The following is a 12284-nucleotide window of genomic DNA, read 5'->3' as shown; positions in this document are numbered from 1 at the left end:
ATGCTATTTAGCCTTTCAATTTAGCAAGTTTCTCAACGTTTATGCGTATACCAGAGCTATGTTCACTATTTGCTTCCTAACTGGTTTCTTCATGCAAATATTGTCAGAAAAACAAAATTCTATCTCCATTATTTTACAATAATAAATGATTCGCTCTTTACGATCCACAGAGCTACCATATTACACCTTCACTACACCTGATTTTGACATCTGAGGAACTTGTCACCGCAAACACTCCTTCTCAACTACAGAAATTCATAAAGGAACTCATCCTACAATTGTTTATTCTTCTAAACATGTAATACGTCACACCATATGCCTTCTGGATGGTCAACCGAGTATGATTCCAAGTTATTCCATGGCCTCCTTTGACGTCTTCCGGGCTAAATACAATGTCTGGCATTTCCTCTTCACAGCTGTTGATGTAATTATTCTTTATCAATATCTACTTGTACCTGAACTGTTCGTCGTTCGATCTACTGTATACCACGGGGTTCTGAGCTTAATCTTCCGATTTCCGACCACAAGATTTACCATAGAGTTGCGAGTTGTATAGGCTCTTGCATATTATGAACACATAAATTAGCCGTACATCAACGATTCACATTACTTCCACGCTGTTCACATGAATCTGACCGAGCTCGATTGCTGCAGTCGCTTAAGTGCGGCCAGTATCCAGTATTCGGGAGATAGTAGGTTCAACCCCACTGTCGGCAGCCCTGAAGATGGTTTTCCGTGGTTTCCCATTTTCACACCAGGCAAATGCTGGGGCTGTACCTTAATTAAGGCCACGGCCGCTTCCTTCCCACTCCTAGCCCTTCCCTGTCCCATCGTCGCCATAAGACATATCTGTGTCGGTGCGACGTAAAGCAACTAACTAGCACATGAATCTGTTTAACTTATGACCTTCAATGACTCCTTGACATGCGATTACTTGTCATTGAAAGGTCATATTATGTCACATCATTGTACAAGACTTATGTGGACAGACGCAATAACTTAACCAACAGTATGTTGAATCAGAAAACCAGCGGGCTATTGGCATCTCGGGTAGCTTATACAAAATATGACGATTTAAAAAATCCTCAGCTGAGCGAGTTGTCGTGCGGTTAGTATCGCGTAGCTATGCGCTTGCATTCGGGGGATGGTGGGTTCGAATCCCACCGTCGGCAGCCGTTAAGATGGTTTTCCGTAGTTTCCCCATTTTCACACCAGGGAATGCTGGGACTGTACCTTAATTCAGGCCATGGCTGCTACCTTCCCAATCCTAAACTTTCCCACGCTGTGTCGCCGGAAACCTTCGATGTGTTAGACTGACTAGTATTTTTTCTAAGAAAAGAGTTCATAGCATGAAGACCACATGGCAACTGCGAGCACTGAATGCTGTTGCTGCTGTCTTACCAGCACATACTACACAGATGCAGTAGGAGCGGTGACTAATATGCCGTGAATCGGATTATTGTATCGATTCAGTAACGTGAACGGAATCAAATGAATCGATTCAGTAAAATGAATCGAATGCCCCATCACTATCCCAGAGGTTCAGTCAAAATTTCTCCTGGCATCTTCCATAACCCTAAATGATTCCACCGGGGGAAAACCATTCTTTTCCTATTCGGTGATTGGTCCAGGCAGCTTGTTGAAGCCTGAAGATGCTCCAGTTTATGCAGGGGGATATTAGCTCCCACCATTACAGTGCACAGGTCTATAGAAAATTGTTGTTGGTCGCTGTTCGCAGTGGACTGGTAAATTAATTTCGTGTGGCTGTTTCTAGCCGAGTGCAGCCCTTGTAAGGCAAACCCTCCGATGAGGGTGGGCGGCGTCTGCCATATGTAGGTAACTGGTGGAGGATAGTGAGTTGTGGTGTGTGAGTTGCAGGGATGTTGGGGACAGCACAAACACCCAGCCCCCGGGCCATTGGAATTAACCAATGAAGGTTAAAATTCCCGACACGGCCGGGAATCGAACCCGGGACCCTCTGAACCGAAGGCCAGTTCGATGACCATTCAGCCAACGAGTCGGACAATGGACTGGTAGAAAAGCTGCGATGACAACGCTTTCTGTACTCGAGTCAAATGCATCGCAGTATTTCTATGTTGATCTATATGGTATCTTTTCACATTTAATCTGAAAAATAATTGACATAAATTACAATGTTCTTATATTCCTACAGCTGGGCTGATGGCGAAATAATGGCGTATGGCCTCTGGAGAGGCCTGGTGCGGGTCTTTTTCTTGTAGATGGCCTTTTAGCCGACCTGACTGTCTGTGAAGTTGAGGCCCTACCTAGAATGATTTCTAATGCTGAAAACGCCATACACACCCAGCCCCAGAGCCATTGGAAATAACAAATTAAGGTTAAAATCCCCAACCCGACCGGGAATCGAACCCTGGACCCTCTGAACCGAAGGCAAGGACGCTGACCATTCAGCCAACGAGTCTGACAGTATAAACATGCATTTTTTCATAAAAAAAGAGAAAGGCTATTATAGGCGATGTCTTCTAGAAGTACAAAACTTTAAAGTAGCAACGAGAGAATTTGTAATTTACACGGAAATATGTCCTCAGAAATGTTCAGTTATAATCTGGCAGTTTCCTGTCGAGTTCATCGGGTGAAAAATCATAAAAACGACGCGAAACGATACCTGAGTAGCGTGGAAAATAGATCCTTCCTATATGCTTGCCAGAGACTCACCAAGCTGCCTCTAGTAGTATCCTTAATTACATAGAAAATTAAAACGGAGACACTATAAATCTCATATTTTTGAACATTTTATATATTGCTATTCGCCGTCTTTGGTCAGCCGGGTCAGCTTTCATGAAGACTACTTTCTGTTGCCTGCAATATTTCCTGCATCGTGTGTGCCCACAAGGCTGCTACCCTCGTTGACAATTAGAAAACCGCGAGATTTGGAATTGTGGCATGCGCCCATTAACTTACTTTTTGTCACAATTTAGCAAAACTCTAGAGGGGATGCTAAAGCTTACGCACCCCAGACTCTCTTTGCTTGACCCCCCCCCCCCCCACTCGCGCCCCGGTTACAAACCGGACTTCACCAATCCAGACCAACGGTCTTTTCACTGGTCTGGTCTTATAAAGATATTCTTTGTAGCCTTGTTAAACACGCTGTGACATCGTCCAAGCCGTGCCATCCTGTATGTCTAGCCTACGTGACATCGTCCTAGCTGCACCACATTTGATCTTCAACCTATGTTTTGCAAAGGCATAGAGGATGTGTAATAGAGTTCACCAGAGCCTACACATAGCGCTGGTGAAAGTTACTCACGATTTTTGAAAATTAAAATGCAGTTGCAGTCCGCTTCTATGGTGTAGTAGTTAGCGTGATTAGCCGCCACCCACGGAGGCCCGGGTTCGATTCCCGGCTCTGTCACAAAATTTGAAAAGTGGCACGAGGGCTGAAACGGCGTCCACTCAGCCTTGGGAGGTCAACTGAGTAGAGGTGGGTTCGATTCCCCCGTCAGGCATCCTTGAAGTGGTTTTCTGCGGTTTCCCAATTCTCTTCCGGGAAAATGCCGGGATGGTACCTAATTTGAGGACGCGGAAAATTCCTTCCCTCTTCTTTGCCTGTCCGTTCCAATCTTCCCATGCATTCACAAGGTTCCTGTTCAGCATAGAAGGTGAGGCTGTCTGAGCAAGGTACTAGTCCTCCTCCCCGGTTTTATTCCCTAACCCAAAGTCTCACGTTCCCAGGAAACTGCCCTTGGATAGAGGTGGGAACCTTCACTGTGTCCGAGCATGGCCGACTTTACATAAGGCCGTGCCGAGCGAAAATTAGCAACCTCGCAGTGAATGGCTAGTCTGCTCCAGTACCCCACTGAGTTACATGGGAGATGTGTCTCGCGCTCGTGTTCTCTTCAAAATATTGTAACTAAATTAAATGATACCGTTGCTTATCTGTGTATAGTGGTAGGTTTCAATGCCAAAGACTTGTGTTGTGCCGAACTGTAAGTCTAATTATCGTTCATCGATAAAAACTGAAGGATTTGTGACAGTGTTTTGGTTTCCTAAAAATCCACAATTGAAAGCCGTGTGGGAACGTACCATTCCTCGAGCCAATTGGGTACCTACCAAATATTCGTTCTTATGCATTAAACACGTTCTTCCTGAAGACGTAAGCTATGTTGAAAAATACAAGGATGGGAACAATCGGGAAAGAAGAGAAGAAGAAGAAAAACGGACAAAGTCTGCAGAGGAATGTAAGAAGACCCCAGCTGAGGAAGCGAACAAAATAAAGACTTTTGAGTCCTTTGTTCTAATATACAAAAGAAATTGGTGGAGCATAAAATTGAGTGGTCTGTAAGTACTGGTGGAACTTTGTATTTTGTATACATTAGATGTGTCAAACATACCTAAAAATAAGGTCAAGTATTAGGGTAAATAACGATTTTACGGTCGGAATTCATATCAATGGTGGCGTAATTCCTAACGCAAATGTTCTTCATTCTGGCTCTGTAATATTTCGAAATTCATTATTAAGTAAGTGGAGCCAGTTGTTCCAAGCAATAGAATTTTGCCACGACTTTTTCTTACCTGAAAGTTCTGTCAGTTCACTAGTTGTGCAGATTAATAGTTTAATAGATAACTTAAAATCTGAACATGAAAACCAGGAAGATTAAACTTCAGAGATTCTGCTAAAAAAATTAACTTTTCTGCATGATCAGTTTACACTTGTATTTTTAAAGAAACCTAGATACAACGTCACTACAACTCTAAATGCATTCCTCATTTATATGCAGTCTACAAAGTGTTATACGGTAAAGCAACTAGGTTTAATCATATTTTATCCCTACCTCATCCCCGAGTTTTACAAAAATTGTCTACTTCCTTCGCCATATTTCCGAAAGTTGATGAAGAAAACGGTAACTTTTTAAGTTACATTGTCAAATATTTATCAAGTTTAGAAAAGGTGTAACCGTACAACAGGGTTACAGATTCCATTCAGTATTTATTATTATTATTATTATTATTATTATTATTATTATTATTATTATTATTATTATTATTATTAACCCGATTCATTAGATTTTATATTCTGTTTCTCATCATTTAGACTGTAATAATTAGGTATCACGCATATTATTGTATTTAATCATAGGTTAAGTGAATATGTTTGTAATAATGCTGTATATTAGTAAGTGAGATTTGTTGGTTTGATATAGTCATTCTGTGGCTTGTAACTCCAGCCAGATGTGTTGGCAGAGTATTTTGCAATCGAGGCTATGTTTAACCGAGAATGTTATGTGCAAGTAGGTTTTCCGATGACTCATGCAGCATAGTCAACTGTAATCCGCTTGGGTACGATTATACGACACATGACTGATGACATCAGTGCGTGGGCACGTGATTGCGACCAAGTGTCAGTATTCGCCAGCTACTGTATGTTGAGGTGGAAGGGATGAACAGAGAGTAAGGAGATGAGTCGTCATCGCGAGGTTATAAAAGTCGATGCAACGGTGGTGAGAGGTATCAGTTCATATGTATCAGTCAGAAGTATCAAATGGAAGAAGTGGTCTTAGAGTGATGGTCAGAGCTAAGAGTTGTGTTTGAAGAAGTCTTGTAATAATAGAGGTCTACAAGTGGTGGTTGTACCCGAGCAGAGACGGGTACTATGCTGATAAAGAAACATCATCTTCTTGTGAGGATGGACTTCACAAGATGTTTCAATAATATTTTCCTATTTCTTATAATATATTGAGTGGACGTAATTACATTGGAGCTCCCTACACCCGTACATGGTATGTAGGCCAACTCCTTGTTATATAAGAAGATAACAGCAGACGACTCCCGACTTCAGCTCATAGGTTTTCCCAAGAATTTCGAGTTCAACAGCGGTGTATGCAGACATCAGGTAATTAAAGCATCAGACATGTTATGCATTCATAACATGAAGAAGAATGTAATCAGCGGCGATATCACATCTCACTTCAAGCTCATACCAATAGTTTTTTGTTTAGATTAAATTTTCTTTTTAATATTACCGCAAATCTCACTATATATTTTTTGTTAAATTAAAAGACGTCAATGCTTGTTCATTGTGACGTAAATTATAGTCATAAACTCAGTTTTATTTTAATTATAATAAGTGATTCCAGTTCCATGTACAATCTTCAATTGTGGAAATGCAACAGTAATTTAATATTGTCCTGATCCATATCCCTGTATATTGCCAGATATGTGAGTTTATCACCTCACGCCTTGAGATAATTGATATAAGAGGTATGCTCTACAAAATTTTGTTGTTTTTATTTAAAAAGCAACTGGCGCTCAAACAAATGTTATGTATATTGTGTGAAGGAGATGAAGGTATAAGAGTAGTGGTAAGAGTAGCCACAACGTGTCGCCAGCAACGCGTGGGACTCGAAAGGTTCAGAAAAAGTGTTTCTGAATGGCAATATACATGGATCAGTTCTTTTGATGAGTACGCACATGTTAAATTCACCGAGTAATGTTAGGAAGGTCATTTTGTTGAAGTTTTTATTTAAAGGGTAATATCAGAGGAAGTGCAAGGGGGAAATAGATTTGAGATCGCGAAAAATTAGTAAGAAACCAAAGATGGACAATGATAGCAGTATGCAGTCAGGTGATGAGGCTAAGGTTATTGTGTCCAAGGAAATCCAAGGTGGTAACATAAATAGGAAGTTGGTGATTAAGATGGAACCTGCTGAAAGTCAGAAAATAGTAGAGACTGAGGAAAACGCTGTCACGCAAGATCAAAGTTAAGGGGTGATTGACCTTGGTTTATTTAATTTGCTGATGTCCAAAATGACTGAGCAGAATAATATCATTAGTGAGAAAATTGAATCTCAGAGTAACATTATGAGTGAGAAAATTGAATCTCAGAATAATATTATGAGTGAGAAAACTGAAACGGTCATTATGAGAAAATTGAATCTCAGAATAATATTATGAGTGAGAAAATTGAAGCGGTCATTAGTGAGAAAATTGAAGCTCAGGGTATTAGTATTAATAAGAAGATCGATGATGTTAGTAATAAGATAGATCATAAGGTGTTAGAAATAAGTAAGCAAATTAATTATTTAGAAAGTAAGGTAAATAGGGAGTGTAGTGACATCAGATGGAATTGGGTCGGAGCAATCTCCATACTGAAATCGAGCAAGTTAGTGAGACATGCATCAAACAAGGGCATAAGATTGATGAATTAGGCGCCAAGATCTAGTCTAAAAAGGGGGAAATCAATGAGTTAGTGGAAGAAATGTTTGAAAAGATAACCAATACAGTGGGGCAAGAAACTAGGAAATGTTTTAGTAGGGTAGAACATGTGGGAAGAAAACTTGGAGAAGTAGGTGATCTAGAGAGTGAACAAAAATCATTATCACAGAAGGTGAGAGAATCGGAAGAAAAGTTGCAGGAGGAATAAAGAAAAATTCAAGAAAAGGCTGAGGAAACAGTGGAAGAAAAATTTCCGAGTTGCCAGGGACTACTCCAGCAAGAAGTGCGTGATAGTAGAAATGTACGTGAAATAATTGTAAATAATGGTTTAATCACTAGAGATCATGATTTACCTACGTTTTCTGGGAAAGAATTCAACCCGATGGAATTTATGAGAGTAGTGGAGAAGACATTTGTTGTTCAATTAAGAGACAATATTATTAGCTGGGAAACTCTATTGGAGATCTTAGCTAATGCTTTCGTAGGAGAGACTAAGTCTTGGTTTCAGGTATATAGAAGCTCGATGTCTAGTCTAACTGAATTTAAGAAAAAATTCATAGCTAAATTTTGGAGTGAATGTGTTCAGAGTAGAGAGAGAGAGAGAGAGAGAGAGAAAGAGAGTAATGTTTGGCAGATATAATTCTAACGAGGGTGTTAGAATGACAGAATATTGTTTGGCTCATATTTTGGTGTGGAGAAATTTAGAATGTATTGGACCTGAGGCTGATATAGTTAGACTTATGGCTAAGCACTATCCCGATAGAATAAGAGAAGCTGTTTGTATGCAAAGTGTGGAGACTATTAAGGAAATGGAGATTTTGTTGGAAAGTTTTGATGCTTTAGGTAGTAGCTTGAATAATAGTAGGACACTAAATAGGAATGTAGAAGGAAGGGGTAACCAATCTAATAATCAGGACAGGCCTATGAATAATCGTAACTACAGAAGAGAATATCAGGAGAGACCTAATAATAATTTCTACAGGGAGAGAAATTATCAAAATAGTTCGGGACATTTCAGGCCTGGGAGGCGTGCTTATGGAAATCAAGCAGAAGCAGGGAGGCGGGAGAATACAGGCCATAATAATAATAATAATAATAATAATAATAATAATAATAATAATAATAATAATAATAATAATAATAATAATAATGAAGCTAGAGGAAATAGGCAACAGGGAAGGCCGACTGAGGTGTGTAACCAACAAGTCGTAACCGAACCAAGTAATTTAAACGAGCAACGGACTGTATAAACAGGTCACTGAGACAGTCCGTAAATGGTGAGTTCACGTATAAGGTAGATAAGTATGTTAATGTCGACCAGCCTATAGTTGTAAGTGAACATGATTGTGACCTAAGTAGCAATAATTCAAATGTTTTAAGTGACGACTTAATCATAGACAATAAATTTTATAAGTGTAATTTAAATTTAGATATAAGGCAAGATTTGTTAAGTGATCTTATATTATGTAATGAGGATAATTTAAGTAGTGTTACTGTTACACCGACGGTTGAACTGCTGATATGGGGCAGAAAAGTTAAGATTTTGTTGGACTCTGGTAGTGAGAAGTCATGTGTAAATTCCAAGCTGTATGAGGAAGTTTTGAGAGAGAAGTATGATGTAGCGGAAATTCCAGTGAGGAATACGTTCATCGTAACAGCTGTTGGAAACAAATCTCAAAGGATGAATAAACAAATAGCTGTCCCCATTAACATAAGTGGAGATTGTATTTTCCAACCATGCTTAGTTGCGCCTAATTTAGTTTATGCCCTTATTTTAGGTACCGACTGATTTACTTGTCACAAGGCTAAATTAAATTTTGATCTGTGTAATGTCAATCTTATTTGGGGAAAGAGTAGCAGGGAAGTCAGGTTACCATATGATGTTTTGTCAGAAATTAGTGCGAATAAAGTGTGTTCTAGTACGGAAGGGTCTTGTGAAATTCCTAATATTAGGAAAAATATTGATGTCTGCCATTTGTCTATACAGAGAGATTTTACAGATGGATTGTATGAGACAGTGGAGAAATGTAATTTAGCGGAAAATCTGAAAGACGAATTGTGTGAATTGTTGATATCACATTGTGATGTTTTTAGTGACCGGCCTGGTAGAACACATCTTTACGAACACAAATTTAATGTTCTTGATAACTTAAATTTGTAGGACTATATTGGATGAATTTGAGCTTGGTGACAAGGTTTTACTCAGAGTGCCACTCCCGTCATCAGCAGAAGCTGGTCAATTTTCTAAGTTTTTCTTGTTATATCAGGGATACTTCACCGTAGTGAAACGGATTGGGAAATGTGCTTATTCATTAGAAGACAAGGAAGGAAATATCGTAGGCACATACAATATAAGAAATCTTAAGAAATATATCATGTGAGTATGTGGATTAATTCTCATTATTGTGTTAATTCACCATGTTTTATGAAGCTGGCATTGCGAACAGGACTTCATAACGGCTGAAGTGAAAAAGAAATGTAATCTCTGTATGTAAATAATACTGTATAATCAAAGTGAAAATGATATGTGTAACAATGAACATCCAGATGGATGATACTATGAATCCAATTTGTAAAGGGCATTTTTATACAAGTATCTATAGTGTACGCGATTTCAGGTGATTATGTATATATTTCATGAATCAATCGATTCATTTAATCGATTATTTCATGAGGGAAGCATTCTGTAACCGCACAACAGGGTTACAGATTCCATTCAGTATTTATTATTATTATTATTATTATTATTATTATTATTATTATTATTATTATTATTATTATTATTATTATTATTATTAACCCGATTCATTGGATTTTATATTCTGTTTCTCATCATTTAGACTGTAATAATTAGGTATCACGCATATTATTGTATTTAATCATAGGTTAAGTGAATATGTTTGTAATTATGCTGTATATTAGTAAGTGAGATTTGTTGGTTTGATATAGTCATTCTGTGGCTTGTAACTCCAGCCAGATGTGTTGGCAGAGTATTTTGCAATCGAGGCTATGTTTAACCGAGAATGTTATGTGCAAGTAGGTTTTCCGATGACTCATGCAGCATAGTCAACTGTAATCCGCTTGGGTACGATTATACGACACATGACTGATGACATCAGTGTGTGGGCACGTGATTGCGACCAAGTGTCAGTATTCGCCAGCTACTGTATGTTGAGGCGGAAGGGATGAACAGAGAGTAAGGAGATGAGTCGTCATCGCGAGGTTATAAAAGTCGATGCAACGGTGGTGAGAGGTATCAGTTCATATGTATCAGTCAGAAGTATCAAATGGAAGAAGTGGTCTTAGAGTGATGGTCAGAGCTAAGAGTTGTGTTTGAAGAAGTCTTGTAATAATAGAGGTCTACAAGTGGTGGTTGTACCCGAGCAGAGACGAGTACTATGCTGATAAAGAAACATCATCTTCTTGTGAGGATGGACTTCACAAGATGTTTCAATAATATTTTCCTATTTCTTATAATATATTGAGTGGACGTAATTACACTGGAGCTCCCTACACGCGTACATGGTATGTAGGCCAACTCCTTGTTATATAAGATAACAGCAAACGGCTCCCGACTTCAGCTCATAGGTTTTCCCAAGAATTTGAAGTTCAACAGCGGTGTATGCAGACATCAGGTAATTAAAGCATCAGACATGTTATGCATTCATAACATGAAGAAGAATGTAATCAGCGGCGATATCACATCTCACTTCAAGTTCATACCAATAGTTTTTTTGTTTAGATTAAATTTTCTTTTTAATATTACCGCAAATCTCACTATATATTTTTTGTTAAATTAAAAGACGTCAATGCTTGTTCATTGTGACGTAAATTATAGTCATAAACTCAGTTTTATTTTAATTATAATAAGTGATTCCAGTTCCATGTACAATCTTCAATTGTGGAAATGCAACAGTAATTTAATATTGTCCTGATCCATATCCCTGTATATTGCCAGATATGTGAGTTTATCACCTCACGCCTTGAGATAATTGATATAAGAGGTATGCTCTACAAGATTTTGTTGTTTTTATTTAAAAAGCAACTGGCGCTTAAACAAATGTTATATATATTGTGTGAAGGAGATGAAGGTATGAGATGAAGGTATAAGAGTAGTGGTAAGAGTAGCCACAAGGGTTATGAATTTACAGATTGATAAAATGTCAAACAAATTTTTTATTTAAAAAATGGGCATTTATTTGGTGTTGCTGCAAATAGATTTGTCGATTTAGCTAAGACATTTCTGGCCTTTCTCGTTAGTTCTGCTTTTGGAAATTTCAAAGAGGTTGTTAGATTAGATCCAGTGATACAGTTAAGAGGTTTCCAACTAGCTGGTATTGCAAAACGTGTTATTAGGGAAATACAGGATTTTGGACTAAATATTTTGTCCATCATAGCCGATAATAATGATGTAAATCGCGCTATGTTAAAAGAACTAGTCATACATTCTGATAGTAATTACTGGTTCCATATTGATGGAAACCCCTGAAAACCTTCCTTTTACATGACAGTGTCCATGTATTCAAAATATACGAAATAACTGGCTGAATGTAAGTGGCATTAACAAGTCATTTATTATACCTGTATGGGAAGGTTTAGACGCATTTTCAAATGTTTCTAGTTCAGTTGATTGTAACCCTGATTTTAAAGAAGTAACTCAAGCATCATTCAGTGACATAAGAGAGATCTATAAAATGAGTCAGATTTACAGATTGAGTCTGCACCAAAGTTAACTTTTAAAAGTGTTTATCCAAATTCACCTGAACGTCAAAGGGTTTCTTTGGTTACAAACGTGTTTCACGAATCTACAGTTTCTGCCCTAAACAAGTATTATTATGAAGGTACTGCATTTTTTGTTAGAATAATCCTAATGTGGTGGTCCATTGTTAATATTAAGCGGCCTCTCGCCCATGTTGTTAAGCGTAATAGTCTTCAAATGCCTTTCAAATATCCCGAAGATAAAAGGTTGGCTTTTCTAAAGGTATTCCTCTAGTGGTTGTCCACATGGAAAAAATGACGAAAATTACTCCTCAAAAAAGAATTGTTTAACCAATGAAACTTACAATGCATTATACGTAACAACCTACGTCTTA

The sequence above is a fragment of the Anabrus simplex genome, chromosome 1 (genome assembly GCF_040414725.1).
Source record: "Anabrus simplex isolate iqAnaSimp1 chromosome 1, ASM4041472v1, whole genome shotgun sequence".
Classification (NCBI taxonomy): domain Eukaryota; kingdom Metazoa; phylum Arthropoda; class Insecta; order Orthoptera; family Tettigoniidae; genus Anabrus; species Anabrus simplex.
The sequence above is the reverse complement of the archived record's forward strand: the minus strand, read 5'-3'. Positions refer to the sequence as shown.